We start from the raw sequence: 13,417 nt of genomic DNA, 5'->3' as shown, positions 1-13,417 counted from the left end.
GATTTTGATGCACCCATCACCCGAGCAATATACACTGCACCATATTTGTAGTCTTTTATCCCTCGCCCTCCTCCCACTCTTCCCCCTAAACCCCCAAAGTCCATTGTATTATTCTTATGACTTTGCATCCTCATAGCTTAGCTCCCATATATCAATGAGAACATACAATGTTTGGTTTTCCATTCCTGAGTTTCTTCACTTAGAATTATAGTCTCCAGTCTCATCCAGGTCACTGCAAATGCTGTCAATTCATTCCTTTTTATGGTTGAGGAGTATTCCATCATATATGTATACACATACATACACACACACACACACACACACACACACACACACATATATATATCTCTCTCACAGTTTCTGTGTCCACTCATTGATTGATCGGCATTTGGGTTGGTTCCACGATTTTGCAATTGTGAATTGTGCTGCTATAAACATGCATGTGTAGGTCTTTTTCAAATAATGACTTCTTTTCCTCTAGGTAGATACCCAGTAGTGGGATTGCTGGATCAAATGGTAGTTCTACTTTTAGTTCTTTTTTTTTTTTTTTTTTTTTTTTTTGAGACGGTGTCTCCCTTTGTCATCCAGGCTGGAGTGCAGTGGCGCGATCTCGGCTCACTGCAAGCTCTGCCTCCCGGGTTCATGCCATTCTCCTGCCCCAGCCTCCCGAGTAGCTGGGACTACAGGCGCCCGCCACCACACCCGGCTTATTTTTTGTATTTTTAGTAGAGACGGGGTTTCACCGTGTTAGCCAGGATGGTCTTGATCTCCTGACCTCGTGATCCGCCCGCCTTGGCCTCCCAAAGTGCTGGGATTACAGGCATGAGCCACCGCGCCCAGCCTACTTTTAGTTCTTTAAGGAATTTCCACAGTTTCCTTAGCGGCTGTACTAGTTTACATTCCCACCAGCAGTGTAGAAGTGTTCCCTGATCACTGCATCTATGCCAGCATCTACTGTTTTTTGATTATGGCCATTCTTGCAGAAGTAAGGTGGTATCACATTATGGTTTTGATTTGCATTTCCCTAATCATTAGTGATAGTGAGCATTTTTTAAATATATTTGTTGGCCATTTGTATATCTTCTTTTGAGAATTTTCTATTCATGTCCGTAGTCCACTTTCTGATGGAATTGTTTGTTTTTTTCTTACTGATTTGTTCAAATTCATTGTAGACTCTGGATATTACTCCTTTGTCAGATGTATATAGATTATGAAGATTTTCTCCCATTCTGTGTGTTGTCTCTTTACTCTGCTGAATGTGCCTTTTGTGGTGCAAAAGCTCTGTAGTTTAATTAAGTCCCAACTATTTATCTTTGTTTTTATTGCATTTGCTTTTGGGTTCTTAGTCATGAAATCCTTGCCTAAACCAATGTCTGGAAAGGTTTTTCCAATGTTATCTTCTAGAATTTTTATAGTTTCCAGGTCTTAGATTTAAGTCTCTAATCCATCTTGGGTTGATTTTTGTAGAAAGTGAGAGATAAGGATCCAGTTTCATTCTTCTACATGTGGCTAGCCAGTTATCCCGGCACCATTTGTTGAAAAGGGTATCCTTTCCCCACTTTATGATTTTGTTTGCTTTGCCAAAGATCAGTTGGTGGTAAGTATTTGGGTTCTCTATTCTGTTCCATTGGTCTATGTGCCTATTTTTATACCAGAACCATGCTGTTTTGGTGACTATGGCTTTATAGTACAGTTTGAAAGCAGGTAGTGTGATGCCTCCAGATTTGTTCTGTTTGCTTAGACTTGCTTTGGCTATGCGGTGTCTTTTTTGGTTCCATATGAATTTTAGAATTTCTTTTTTTTAATTCTGTGCAGAATGATGGTGGTATTTTGATGGGGATTGCATTGAATATACAGATTGCTTTTGGCAGTATGGTCGTTTTCACAATATTAATTCTATCCATCCATGAGCATGAGATGTATTTCCATTTATTTGTGTTGTCTGTGTCTATTTCTTCCAGCAGTGTTTTGTAGTTTTCCTTGTAGAGGTCTTTTGATTCCTTGGTTAGGTATATTCCTAAGTATTTTATTTTATTTTATTTTTTGCAACTATTGTAAAAGTGGTTTAGTTCCTGATTTGAGTATCTACTTGGTTCCTGTTGGTGTATAGAAGAGCTACTGATTTGTGTACATTAATCTTGTATCTGGAAACTTTGCTGAATTCTTTTATCAGTTCTAGAAGCTGTCTGGAGGAGTCTTTAGGGTTTCCAAGGTAAACGACAGTTTGACTTCCTCTTTACCAATTTGGATGCCCTTTATTTCTTTCTCTTGTCTGAGTGATCTGGCCAGGACTTCCAGTACTATGTTGAAGAGGAGTGGTAACAGTGGGCATCCTTGTCTTGTTCCAGTTTTCAGAGGAAATGCTTTAAACTTTCCCCCATTCAGTGTTATGTTGGCTGTGGGTTTGTCATAGATGGCTTTTATTACAGTGAAGCATGTCCCTTGTGTGGCGATTTTGCTGAGAGTTTTAAAGGGATGCTGGATTTTGTTAAATGCTTTTTCTGCATCTATTGAGATTGTCATGTGATTTTTGGTTTTAATTCTGTTTACGTAGTGTATCACATTTATTGACTTGCATATGTTAAACCATCCCTGCATCCCTGGTATGAAACCCACTTGATCATGGTGGGTTATCTTTTTGATATGTTGTTGGATTCGGTTAATGAGTATTTTTTAAGGATTTTAGCATCTATGTTCATCAAGGATATCGGTCTGCAGTGTTCTCTTTTGGTTATGTCCTTTCCTTGTTTTGGTATTATGGTGATGCTGGCTTCATAGAATGAATTAGGGAGAGTTCCTTCTTCCTCTATCTTGCGGAATAGTGTCCAAAGAACTGGTACAAATTCTTCTTTGAATGTCTGGTAGAATTCTGCTGTAAATCTGTCCGGTCTTGGACTTTTTTTTTTGTTGGTAATTTTTAAATTACCATTTCAGTCTTGCAGCTTGTTATTGGTCTGTTCAGGATATCTAATTCTTCCTGATTTAACCTAGGAGGGTTGCATTTTTCCGGGAATGTATCCATCTCTTCTAGGTTTTCTAGTTTATGTGCATAAAGGTGTTCATAGTATCCTTGAATGATCTCTTGTATTTCAGTGGTGTCAGTTAATTTTTCTCTCTTCTTTTCTTGGTTAATCTTGCTAATGGTCTATCAATTTTATTTACCTTTTCAAAAAACCAGCTTTTTGTTTTATTTATCTTTTGTATTTTGTTGTTGTTGTTGTTGCATTTCATTTAGTTCTGCTCGGATCTTGGTTATTTTCTTTCTTCTCCTGGGTTTGCGTTTGGTTTGTTCCTGTTTCTCTGGTTCCTTGAAGTGTGACCTTAGAATGTCAGTTTGTGCTCTTTTGGTTTTTTCAATGCAGGTGTTTAAGGCTATGAACTTTCCTCTTAGCACTGCCTTTGCTGTATTCCAGAGGTTTTGATAGGTTGTGTCATTATGGTCATTCAGTTTGAAATGGTTTTAAATTTCCATCTTGATTTCATTTTTGACCCAATCCTCATTCAGGAGCAGGTTATTTAATTTCTGTGTATTTGCATGGTTTAGAAGATTCCTTTTGGAGTTGAATCATATGGTCTATCTTGGAGAAAGTTCCATGTGCTATGGAATAGAATGTGTGTTCTGCAGTTGTTGGATGAAATGTTCTGTTTATGTCTGTTAAGTCCATTTTTTTCCAAGGTATAGTTTCCATTGTTTCTTTGTTGACTTTTTGTCTTGATGATCTGTCTAGTGCTATCAGTGAAGTATTGAAGTCCCCCACTATTATTGTGTTGCTGTCTATCTTATTTCTTAAATCTATTAGTAATTGTTTTATAAATTTGAGAGCTCTAGTGTTAGGTGCATATATGTTTAAGATTGTGATATTTTCCTTTTGGACAAGGCCTTTTACCATTAGATAATGTCCCTCTTCATCTCTTTGAATGGCTGTTGCTTTAAAGTTTGTTTTGTCTGATAGGAGAATAGCTACCCCGCTTGCGTTTGGTATCCATTTGCATGAAATCCTTTCTCTACCCCTATACCTTAAGTTTCTGTGAGTCCTTCTGCGTTAGGTGAGTCTACTGAAGTCAGCAGATAGTTGGTTGGTGAGTTTTTATCCATTCTGCAGTTCTGTATCTTTTAAGCAGAGCATTTAGGCAATTTACATTCAGTGTTAGTGTTGAGATGTGAGGTACTGTTGTATTCATCATGCTGTTTATTGCCTGTGTACTTTGTTTTTTTGTTTTGTTTTGTTTTTGCTTTTGCTTTTTAACTTGTATTTTTGTTTTATAGGTCCTGTGTGATTTATGCTCTAAAGAGGTTCTGTTTCAATGCATTTCCAGGATTTGTTTCAAGATTTAGAGCTCCTTTTAGCAGTTCTTGTAGTGGTGGCTTGGTAGTAGTGAATTCTCTTAGCATTTGTTTGTTTGAAACAGACTGTATCTTTCTTTCATATATGAAGCTTACTTTCTCTGGATACAAAATTCTTGGTTGATAATTGTTTTGTTTGAGGAGGCTGAAGATAGGGCCCCAGTCCCTTCTAGCTTGTAAGGTTTCGGCTGAGAAATCTGCTGTTAATCTGATAGGTTTTCCTTTACATGTTACCTGGTGCTTCTGTCTCACAGCTCTTAAGATTCTTTCTTTGGTCTTACCTTTGGGTAACCTGATGACAATGCACCTAGGTGATTATTTTTTTTCAATGAATTTCCCAGGTGTTCTGTGTGCTTCTTGTATTTGGATGTCTAGGTCTCCAGCAAGGCTGGAGAAGTTTTCCTCAATTATTTGCCCAAATATGTTTTCCAAGCTTTTAGAATTCTCTTCTTCCTCAGGAACACTGGTTATTCTTAGGCTTGGTTGTTTAACATAATCCCAGACTTCTTGGAGGTTTTGTTCGTATTTTCTTATTCTTTTTTCATTGTATTTGTTGGATTGGGTTAATTAGAAGACCTTGTCTTTGAGTTCTTCCTTCTACTACTTGTTTCTTCTTCTTTCTTCTACTTATTCAATTCTATTGCTGAGACTTTCCAGAGCATTTTGCATTTCTATAAGTGTGTCCAGTGTCTCCAGAGTTTTTGATTTTTTTTTAAGCTGTCTATTTCTTTGACTATATCTCCCTTTACATCTTATATCATTTGTTGGATTTCCTTGCATTGTGCTTTGCCTTTCTCTGTTGCCTCCCTGATTAGCTTAATAACTAACCTCCTAAATTCTTTTTCAGGTAAATCAGGGATTTCTTCTCAGTTTGGATCCATTGCTGGTGAACTAGGGTGATTTTGGGGGCTGTTAAAGAGCCTTATTTTGTCACATTATCAGAGTGGGTTTTCTGCTTCCTTCTCATTTGGGTAGGCTCTGTCAGAGGGAAGGTCTTGGGCTGAAGGCTGTTGTTCAGATCCTTTTGTCCCACAGAGTGTTCCCTTGATATAGTATTCTCCCCTTTTTGGTGTGGATATGGCTTCCTGTGAGCCCAACTGTGGTGACTGTTGTCTCTCTTCTGGGTCTAGCCACCCAGTGAGTCTGCCTGGTTCCGGGTTGGCACTAGGGGTTGTCTGCACAGAGTCCTGTGATGTGAACTTCACAGAGACCTCTGTGGGTCTCTCAGCCGTGGATACCAGCACCTGTTCTGTTGGAGGTGGTAGGGGGGTGCAATGGACTCCATGACAGTTCTTAGCTTTGGTTTAATGCTCTATTTTTGTACTGGTTGGCCTCTTGTCAGTAGGTGGCACTTTCCAGAGAGCATCAGCTGTGGTAGTATGACAAACAACCAGCAGTGCACAGGACCCTAGGACTCCCAGAATTATATGCCCTTTGTCTTCCACCACCAGGAGGCGTAGGGAAGGACCATCAGGTGTGGGGCAGGGCTAGGCATGTCTGAGCTCAGACTCTCCTTGGGTGGGACTTGCTGCAGAGTGTTTGGGGTGTCTCCCAGGTCCTGCAATAGCAGTCCACTTCCTTCAAACGGTCTGTGGCTCCTCTTGGGACTGCTGGTTTGTTCTTGCAGTCAATCTGGAGCTAAAGTTCACAATGCGAGCCTCAACACACCGCTCCGTCAGTCCGAGTCAGAGCTGCAATCTAGTCCTGCCTCTCGTCTGCCATGATCCCACCTTTTGGGACTGGCGTTTTCTTTTCTTTTCTTTTCTTTTCTTTTTTTCTTTTTGAGACAGAGTCTCACTGTCACCCAGGCTGGAGTGCAGTGGCATGACCTCAGCTCACTGCAGCCTTCCTCTCCCAGGTTCAAGCCCCGGTGTCTTCTTGCCACTATTTATATAATCACGTGGTTCTTCCTGTTTCATTAACCTGATAAATAGCATTCATTGATTAATTGTCAGGTCTTAAATCAGGCTTGCATTACTGGTGTACACACAGTTTATAAAGTATACTTATTTTTTTATGTTCTTAGATTGAATGTATTTAGTATGTTATTTAGTGTTTTTTTTTTTCTTTTTTTCTTTTTCACCCAAGCTGGAGTGCAGTGGCGTGATCTAGGCTTCTGGTTTCAAGTGATTCTCCTGCCTCAGCCTCCCAGGTAGCTGGGATTACAGGTGCCTGCCACCACGCCTGGCTAATTTTTGTACTTTTAGTAGAGACAGGGTTTCGCCATGTTGGCCAGGCTGGTCTCAAACTCCTGACCCTGTGATCCGCCCTCTTCGGCCTCCCAAAGTGCTGGGATTACAGATATGAGCCACTGTGCCCGGCCTTAGTGTTCTTAAAACAGTTTTGTTTATAATTTTCCCTTCTTTGGTCTTTATATCAGGATAATGCTGGATTTCAGTTCTCTGGAAGAATTTGATAAAACTTGTGCAAAATCATCTTGTGACCCATCTTTGTTTTTTCTGTGGGAAATTTTTGTGTTGTGAATTCATATTCTTAAATTCAATAATAGAATTATTCAGATTTAGGTTTTTAATTATGTCAGTCTTTGCCCATCATTTTTCCAGAAATTTGCCTTTTACATCAAAATTTTTAATTTATTTATTGGAACAGTGTTTATTATATATTCTTTTTAATGCCTATAGTACCTCTTCTGTTATTCCCTGTTAATTCATGATAATGATAATTTTCCTCTCTTTTTTTCTTAATTAGTCTTTTCGAAGTTTATTGATTTCGTCAGTTTTTTTATATAATGAGGCTTTGGGTTTGTTGATTTTTCTCCTTCAAATTAATTTTCTATTTAACCATTTTCTCCTTCTTTCTAATTTCCATTTTTCTCAGATTTTAATTTATTATGCTACTATTTTTCTATCTTTGTAAGGTATATTTTTAGATCCTTTACTTTTAGCCTCTCTTTAAAAAAAAAAAAAAAGTTTGAAGGAATGATTTTACTTGTAAACAGCATTAGTTGCAGTCCTGAAATTTTAATATTACTAGGTTTTCATTTTCTTTTATTTGAAAAGTTTCTAATTTTATTGTAATTTCTTTGAAACAGGTGTTATATAGAAGTATATTGCTGAATTCCTAACATTTCTAGTTACATTTCTAATTACATTGATTTCCTGTTAAACCCACTTATGTCAGAATATGTTCTGTATAATTTTTGTCTCGAAGTTTGCTGATACTTGCTTTATGGCATAATAAAGATGCACTTGAAAAGTGTATATTATGCAGTTATTGGCTATAGTATTGTAGCCTTTAGGTCATCATTAGGTCAAGTTTATTAACCATGTTTTCAAATTTTCTCTATCGATTTTTATGTGCTTGTTATATCAGTTATTAAGATAAGTGGGTTAAAACTTATATTTATTTCTACTTTTATATGCCTTTTTTTTTAAGATGTTTATTTTTAAGGTAGCATATAGATGGACTTCAGCCTTGAATTTCATAATAAACATTAACATGGAAAAAATGTACAAAGGAAACCATCTATTAGTGAGGTATACTGACCACAAAGGAAGGAAGAGGTGCACCACATTGCTGTAATGCCTCACACCATTCACTCTTCATTGGAATTAGCTGGGACTCAGGATTAAGCACTAACTGAAGTCCGACACAGGTACCAGCGCTGGATGTGAAAAGATCAGATCAGTATATTAGCGATGAAAGGAGTGATTAATGTATCCCAAGGGAAGGACAAGCTTAGAAAAGCTTAGAGAATGTTTGTTTAGACCTTGTCATACATGGAAGACATACCAACACTCCATAAAGTTCTGATATAAAGGCATTCACTGGGTTGGATGAGGTCAAACAAACAAACAAACAAACAAAAACAGGGAATAAAGTAGAGATCTCCCCAGGTGGGACCTGGGAACCAGAGTTGACCTCTGAACTCCCTGAGGCAGGTGAGGTGCTACAGTAGCACATAATTTACATCTGCTGACTTAGTGCTGATGCTGTCAGTATTTGGGTTTAGGAGCTTACATTTAAGTGTCTTCCATATTGTCCCTTTTGCTTCTATTCATCCTGTAATTGAAGGTAATGATAATGACTTGACAGAATTACATTTTTATTTCTTAATATTCTTGTAGGTTTGTATACCCTGTTCATAATTTTAGTAGCTCCAGAAGAAATCCTGTATTAGCCAGGAGCACAACCTGTTATGTTAGTCATTTTATTGAGAAGTGGTTTCTTTTTTTTTTTTTCGAGACAGAGTCTTGCTCTGTCACCCAGGCTGGAGTGCAGTGGCATGATCTCGGCTCACTGCAACCTCCGCCTCCCGAGTTCAAGTGTTTCTCTTGCCTCAGCCTCGCAAGTAGCTGGGACTGCCGGAATGCACCACCACATCCAGCTAGTGTTTTGTGTTTTTAGTAGAGATGGGGTCTTGCCATGTTGCCCAGGCTGGTGTCGAGCTCAGGCAATCTGCTTGCCTTGGCTTCCCGGAGTGTTAGGATTACAGGCGTGAGCCACCACACCTGGCCAGTTTTTTTTTTGTTTATTTGTTTTTTGTTTTAGTCTCATGTGTTCCCAAAATAAATAAGTAGAAGAATTTCTTCTGCCACCATATCAGTAAACACCTTACTGATCAAAAATTAGCTGGCAATTTTTTTTCTCTGTAAATCGGAAGAAAATCTTGCCATATTTCTCACCAAGAAGTGAACCCTGCTTTGTTTATTGCACCTAAGTTTTGTCTTCTGCAAAGTCAGTAATCGTTTAAAGCAATCTGGACGATTTGTACTCATCACAACTTAGAACACAATTCTTAAGTGGTTGACAGCAGAATTAAGAGCTTTCCAGTTCCTATGAGGTGTTAGCAATCTTAATGATCATTATTTTATGTTTTAATACCATAAACAAATCATGAAACTACCATCTACTGATTAAGTGGCCTCATGATTAAATACATATTTCATCTTGTACCTAATAGAAGGATGACAGAGAGAGAGAGAGTTCAAATAAGGAACAGAATGAGCCAGAAGGATGGACGGCATATTTATTTGCAGAAAATAGGAATACATTTTTACTGCTGTTTATAGAAAACATGTTCACTGGCACAAGCTTCACAAAGACTAGCTGGAACAGAATCCCACAGAATGAAGTTTAAAGTAAATAGTGGATAGATACCTAAAAATTTCTCCAGGACTCAAAGCAGTTTGGTGGTTAAATGCCAAACAGGCATTGTAGTTAAAATTATGCTTGTTAAAAGAATATGTTCCATTCTGTAATGTTTGGATACAAAATTAATTCTAGAAGAGTCTGCCTGAGGAAATGTTATATTTTTCACTACCATTCAAATATAGATATTGAATATGAAATGTAGTCAACCTTCATTTTGTGTCCTGAGGTTTTATATATTTATTAAAATGTGGTTCTTTTTTTCTTCAGTCATTTTGTTTTCTGGGTCTAGAACTCATCTTTTTATGACTTTTAAATGTAAACAGTAATTCTTAAATCAGTACGTGTTGCCATGTTCTATTAGCAAATATTTTAAGACTTTTTAAAGATCAGCTCCTCTTTTGAGCTGAGAAGTCTGTTATATCCTAATTAGCTGGGAGCCTGGGAGTGGTCACCTCACTGAGAGACCAGATATAACCACACACACACACACCACACACCACACACCCACACCACACACACACACCCACACACACACACACACACCACACACACACACCCCCCCCACACACACACCCCCCACACACACACCACACACACACACCACACACACACACCACACATCACACACATACACACCACACACACCCCCCCCACACACACACCACACACACACCCCACACACACACCCACACACACACACCACACACCACACACACACACACCCCCCCACACACACACCCCACACACACACCCCACACACACACACCCACACACACACACCACACACCACACACACACACACCCCCCCACACACACACCACACACACACACCACACATCACACACATACACACCACACACACCCCCCCCACACACACACCACACACACACACCACACACCACACACCCACACACCACACCCACACACCACACACACACCACACACACACACCCCCACACACACCTCCCCCCACACACACACACCACACACACACCCCCACACACACACCTCCCCACACACACACACACCACACACACCCCCACACACACACCACACACACACCCCCCCCACACACACACCACACACACACCCCACACCCACACACCCACACACACCACACACCCACACCACACACACACCCACACACGCACACCACACACCCACACACACCACACACACACACCACACACCACACACACACCCCCCACACACCCACACACCCACACCACACACCCACACACACCACACACACACCACACACCACACACACACCCACACACACACCACACACCACACACACACACCACACACACACCACACACCCACACACACCCACACACACACACCACACACACACATACCCCACACACACACACCCCCACACACACACCACACACCCACACACACCACACACACACCCCCACACACACACCTCCCCACACACACACCACACACACACACCACACACACACACACTCCCACACACACACCACACACACACACCACACCCACCCACACACACCACACACACCAACACACACCACACACACCCCCCACACACACCACACACACACCCCACACACACCCCACACACACCACACACACACCACACACACACACACCACACACCACACACCCCCACACACCCACCCACACACACTACACACACATACCACACAAAATAACCTAAAAAACTAGAAGATACAGAAAACAAAAATATAAAATATAAAAATATAAAAAATATAAAAATACAGGTATATTTAGGTATTAAATTTTTTAAAAAATATGAATCATGTATGTAGGCTATAGTGTCTTAGAAGAACAAGCGTAAGGTCAGTATGACTGAATTTTCTGTCTTTGAGGAAGTTACTGAATCTCTCTGAGACTCAGTTTCCTCCTGTGTAAATGGAGATGATAATCCCTCCTATTTAGATTTGATATGAAAGTGAAGTTAGATAATGGATGTGAAATACATATGTACTACGATTTGGATATAAGCAAGCCTTATGACATGTTGCCTCTTCTTGGTTTTTGGGAGGGTAGGGCAATTGTACCTTGGCTGTCAGCTAGGTACAGAAAATTGTGGGTGGCCTAGTGGGCCAGATGCTGAGCTAGTGGGTCGAGATGCAGGTGATGGTGCTGAGAAGACACAACCAGAATTGCCTGTGTTCCCTCAGCAAGCAAACCGTGATTGTGACCCGCAAATGACTATTCATGCTGTACTTTCTGGTTGTCTGTTAAACCCGCCTGGGAAAATCAATTGTAAGTCTTCCTTAGAAACCTCTACAAAGTGTACATGTATTCCTCCTTATATTTCTTTGATTTTGTTTGTTTTGTTTTTTGAGACATAGTCTCACTCTCTCGTCCGGTCTGGAGTGTGGTGGCGCCATCTCGGCTCACTGCAACCTCCGGCTCCCAGGTTCAGGTGGTTCTTCTCCCTCAGCCTCTCGAGTGCGCAGCATCACACCTGGCTAATTTTTTTGAGACCAGGCTGGTCTCAAACTCCTGACCTCAGGTGATCCACCTGCCTTGGCCTCCCAAAGTGCTGGGATTACAGGCGTGAGCCACCACACCTGGCCTCTCCTTATATTTCTGTAGCACTCTGTACTTTCTGCTGAAGTCATGTACTTTTATGTAAGACAGTGAACTTTGGAGGCCTCAGAGCATGTGTAATGTGAATCTGCATGCCCCTTACTGTTCGATCCTTCTCAAGAAGCAAGCGTTGTGGTTTCAGAGTAGGTAGGGACTAACTTGAGTTGCACTCATATTTCCCAAAGCCATGATATCACATTTCCTAGTAAAGATGAATACTGAAATGAGCATCATCCAGTGTCTTGGGTTTTTATGCTTCTTGCTTTTGTTTTTGTATTTCACCTTTTAGACCAAGGTAATTTCCAAAGATAACGTCACCTTGCTGGGTGAGGTGATGGGTAAGTGAACATTCACAGACCCCACAGTGCCTTGCATCCAGAAACAACTCATAAATGTCATTTGCTATTGTCATCATCACGTGCCTCTGAAATAGACATTTGAAATACTCTCCTAATGGCGGAAAATTTAATGCATATCTAAGTGTTAAAGCTAAAAAAAAAAGCACTGTTAGACATTTTAAGTTGTTTTATTGTTATCAAACCTCTTCCTCAATGCTACTAAACATAAGATAAATAGAAGGCAAAAATTTCTGACAATACAAATTTCAATATATTGTAATTTAAAAAGTCTCAGATCTTTTAAAACATGTAAAAATTTTATTACATTTCTCTTATCTGTTCTTTATTGGGCATGTTAATGAACTCTAATTTCTTATATAAGTGTGTTTGGAGGAAAAATTAAAGACAAATTCAAGGATTGTATCTTGATGAATAAAAAGCTAGCCGTATGCTGGGGACAAGCTAAAATGTAGTGGCTGACGATGCATGCTCCCTGGCTCTGTGACTGTTGCTGTGTGTTCTTGATCAAGTTACTGTTTTCTCCTTGTGCCTCAGTGTCTCCATCTGTAAAATGGTGTAGTAATACTACTTCATAGCGATATTGTGAGATTTCAGCAAGTTGCTACATGTGTATTTAATATACAGCCAGATACACAATCAGCATTCAGTAAATATTAGCAAAGGATAGATACCAAGAGAGACGACTCCCCCCTTCCAAAGGTGAAGATTTAAATTACTTCCTTTTTTCTGAGCTCTGAATTTGCAGTTAGTCACTTCCTTATCCCGTGCATAGCTGAGGCTTCTGGGCTCCTTGTCTGTGATGCCTGCTTGCTCATTGCCCCGATAACGTCAACTGACTCATGGTAGTTTGGGATTCAAATTCTACTCTGAATCTCAGTTTTCTTATCCGTTAAATAGGGAAAGTAATAATGCCTGACTCGTGGAGCTGGTGAGTGTATCAAAAGAACTAATGGGGGCCTGGTGTGGTGGCTCACGCTTGTAATCCCAGCACTTTGGGAGGTGGAGG

At 40.1% G+C, this 13,417-nt stretch overlaps 1 protein-coding gene across 10 annotated transcripts in view; it reads left to right on the top strand.

Annotated features, from left to right (window-relative positions):
* The window catches only part of ABCC4 (ATP binding cassette subfamily C member 4 (PEL blood group)), a 291,853-nt gene that overhangs the window by 211,059 nt on the left and 67,377 nt on the right, over nt 1–13,417 (top strand). The window lies entirely within an intron of this gene.

Source organism: Macaca fascicularis, chromosome 17 (genome assembly GCF_037993035.2).
Source record: "Macaca fascicularis isolate 582-1 chromosome 17, T2T-MFA8v1.1".
In the NCBI taxonomy this organism is placed as follows: domain Eukaryota; kingdom Metazoa; phylum Chordata; class Mammalia; order Primates; family Cercopithecidae; genus Macaca; species Macaca fascicularis.
This window is presented reverse-complemented; position numbering and strand designations above follow the sequence as displayed.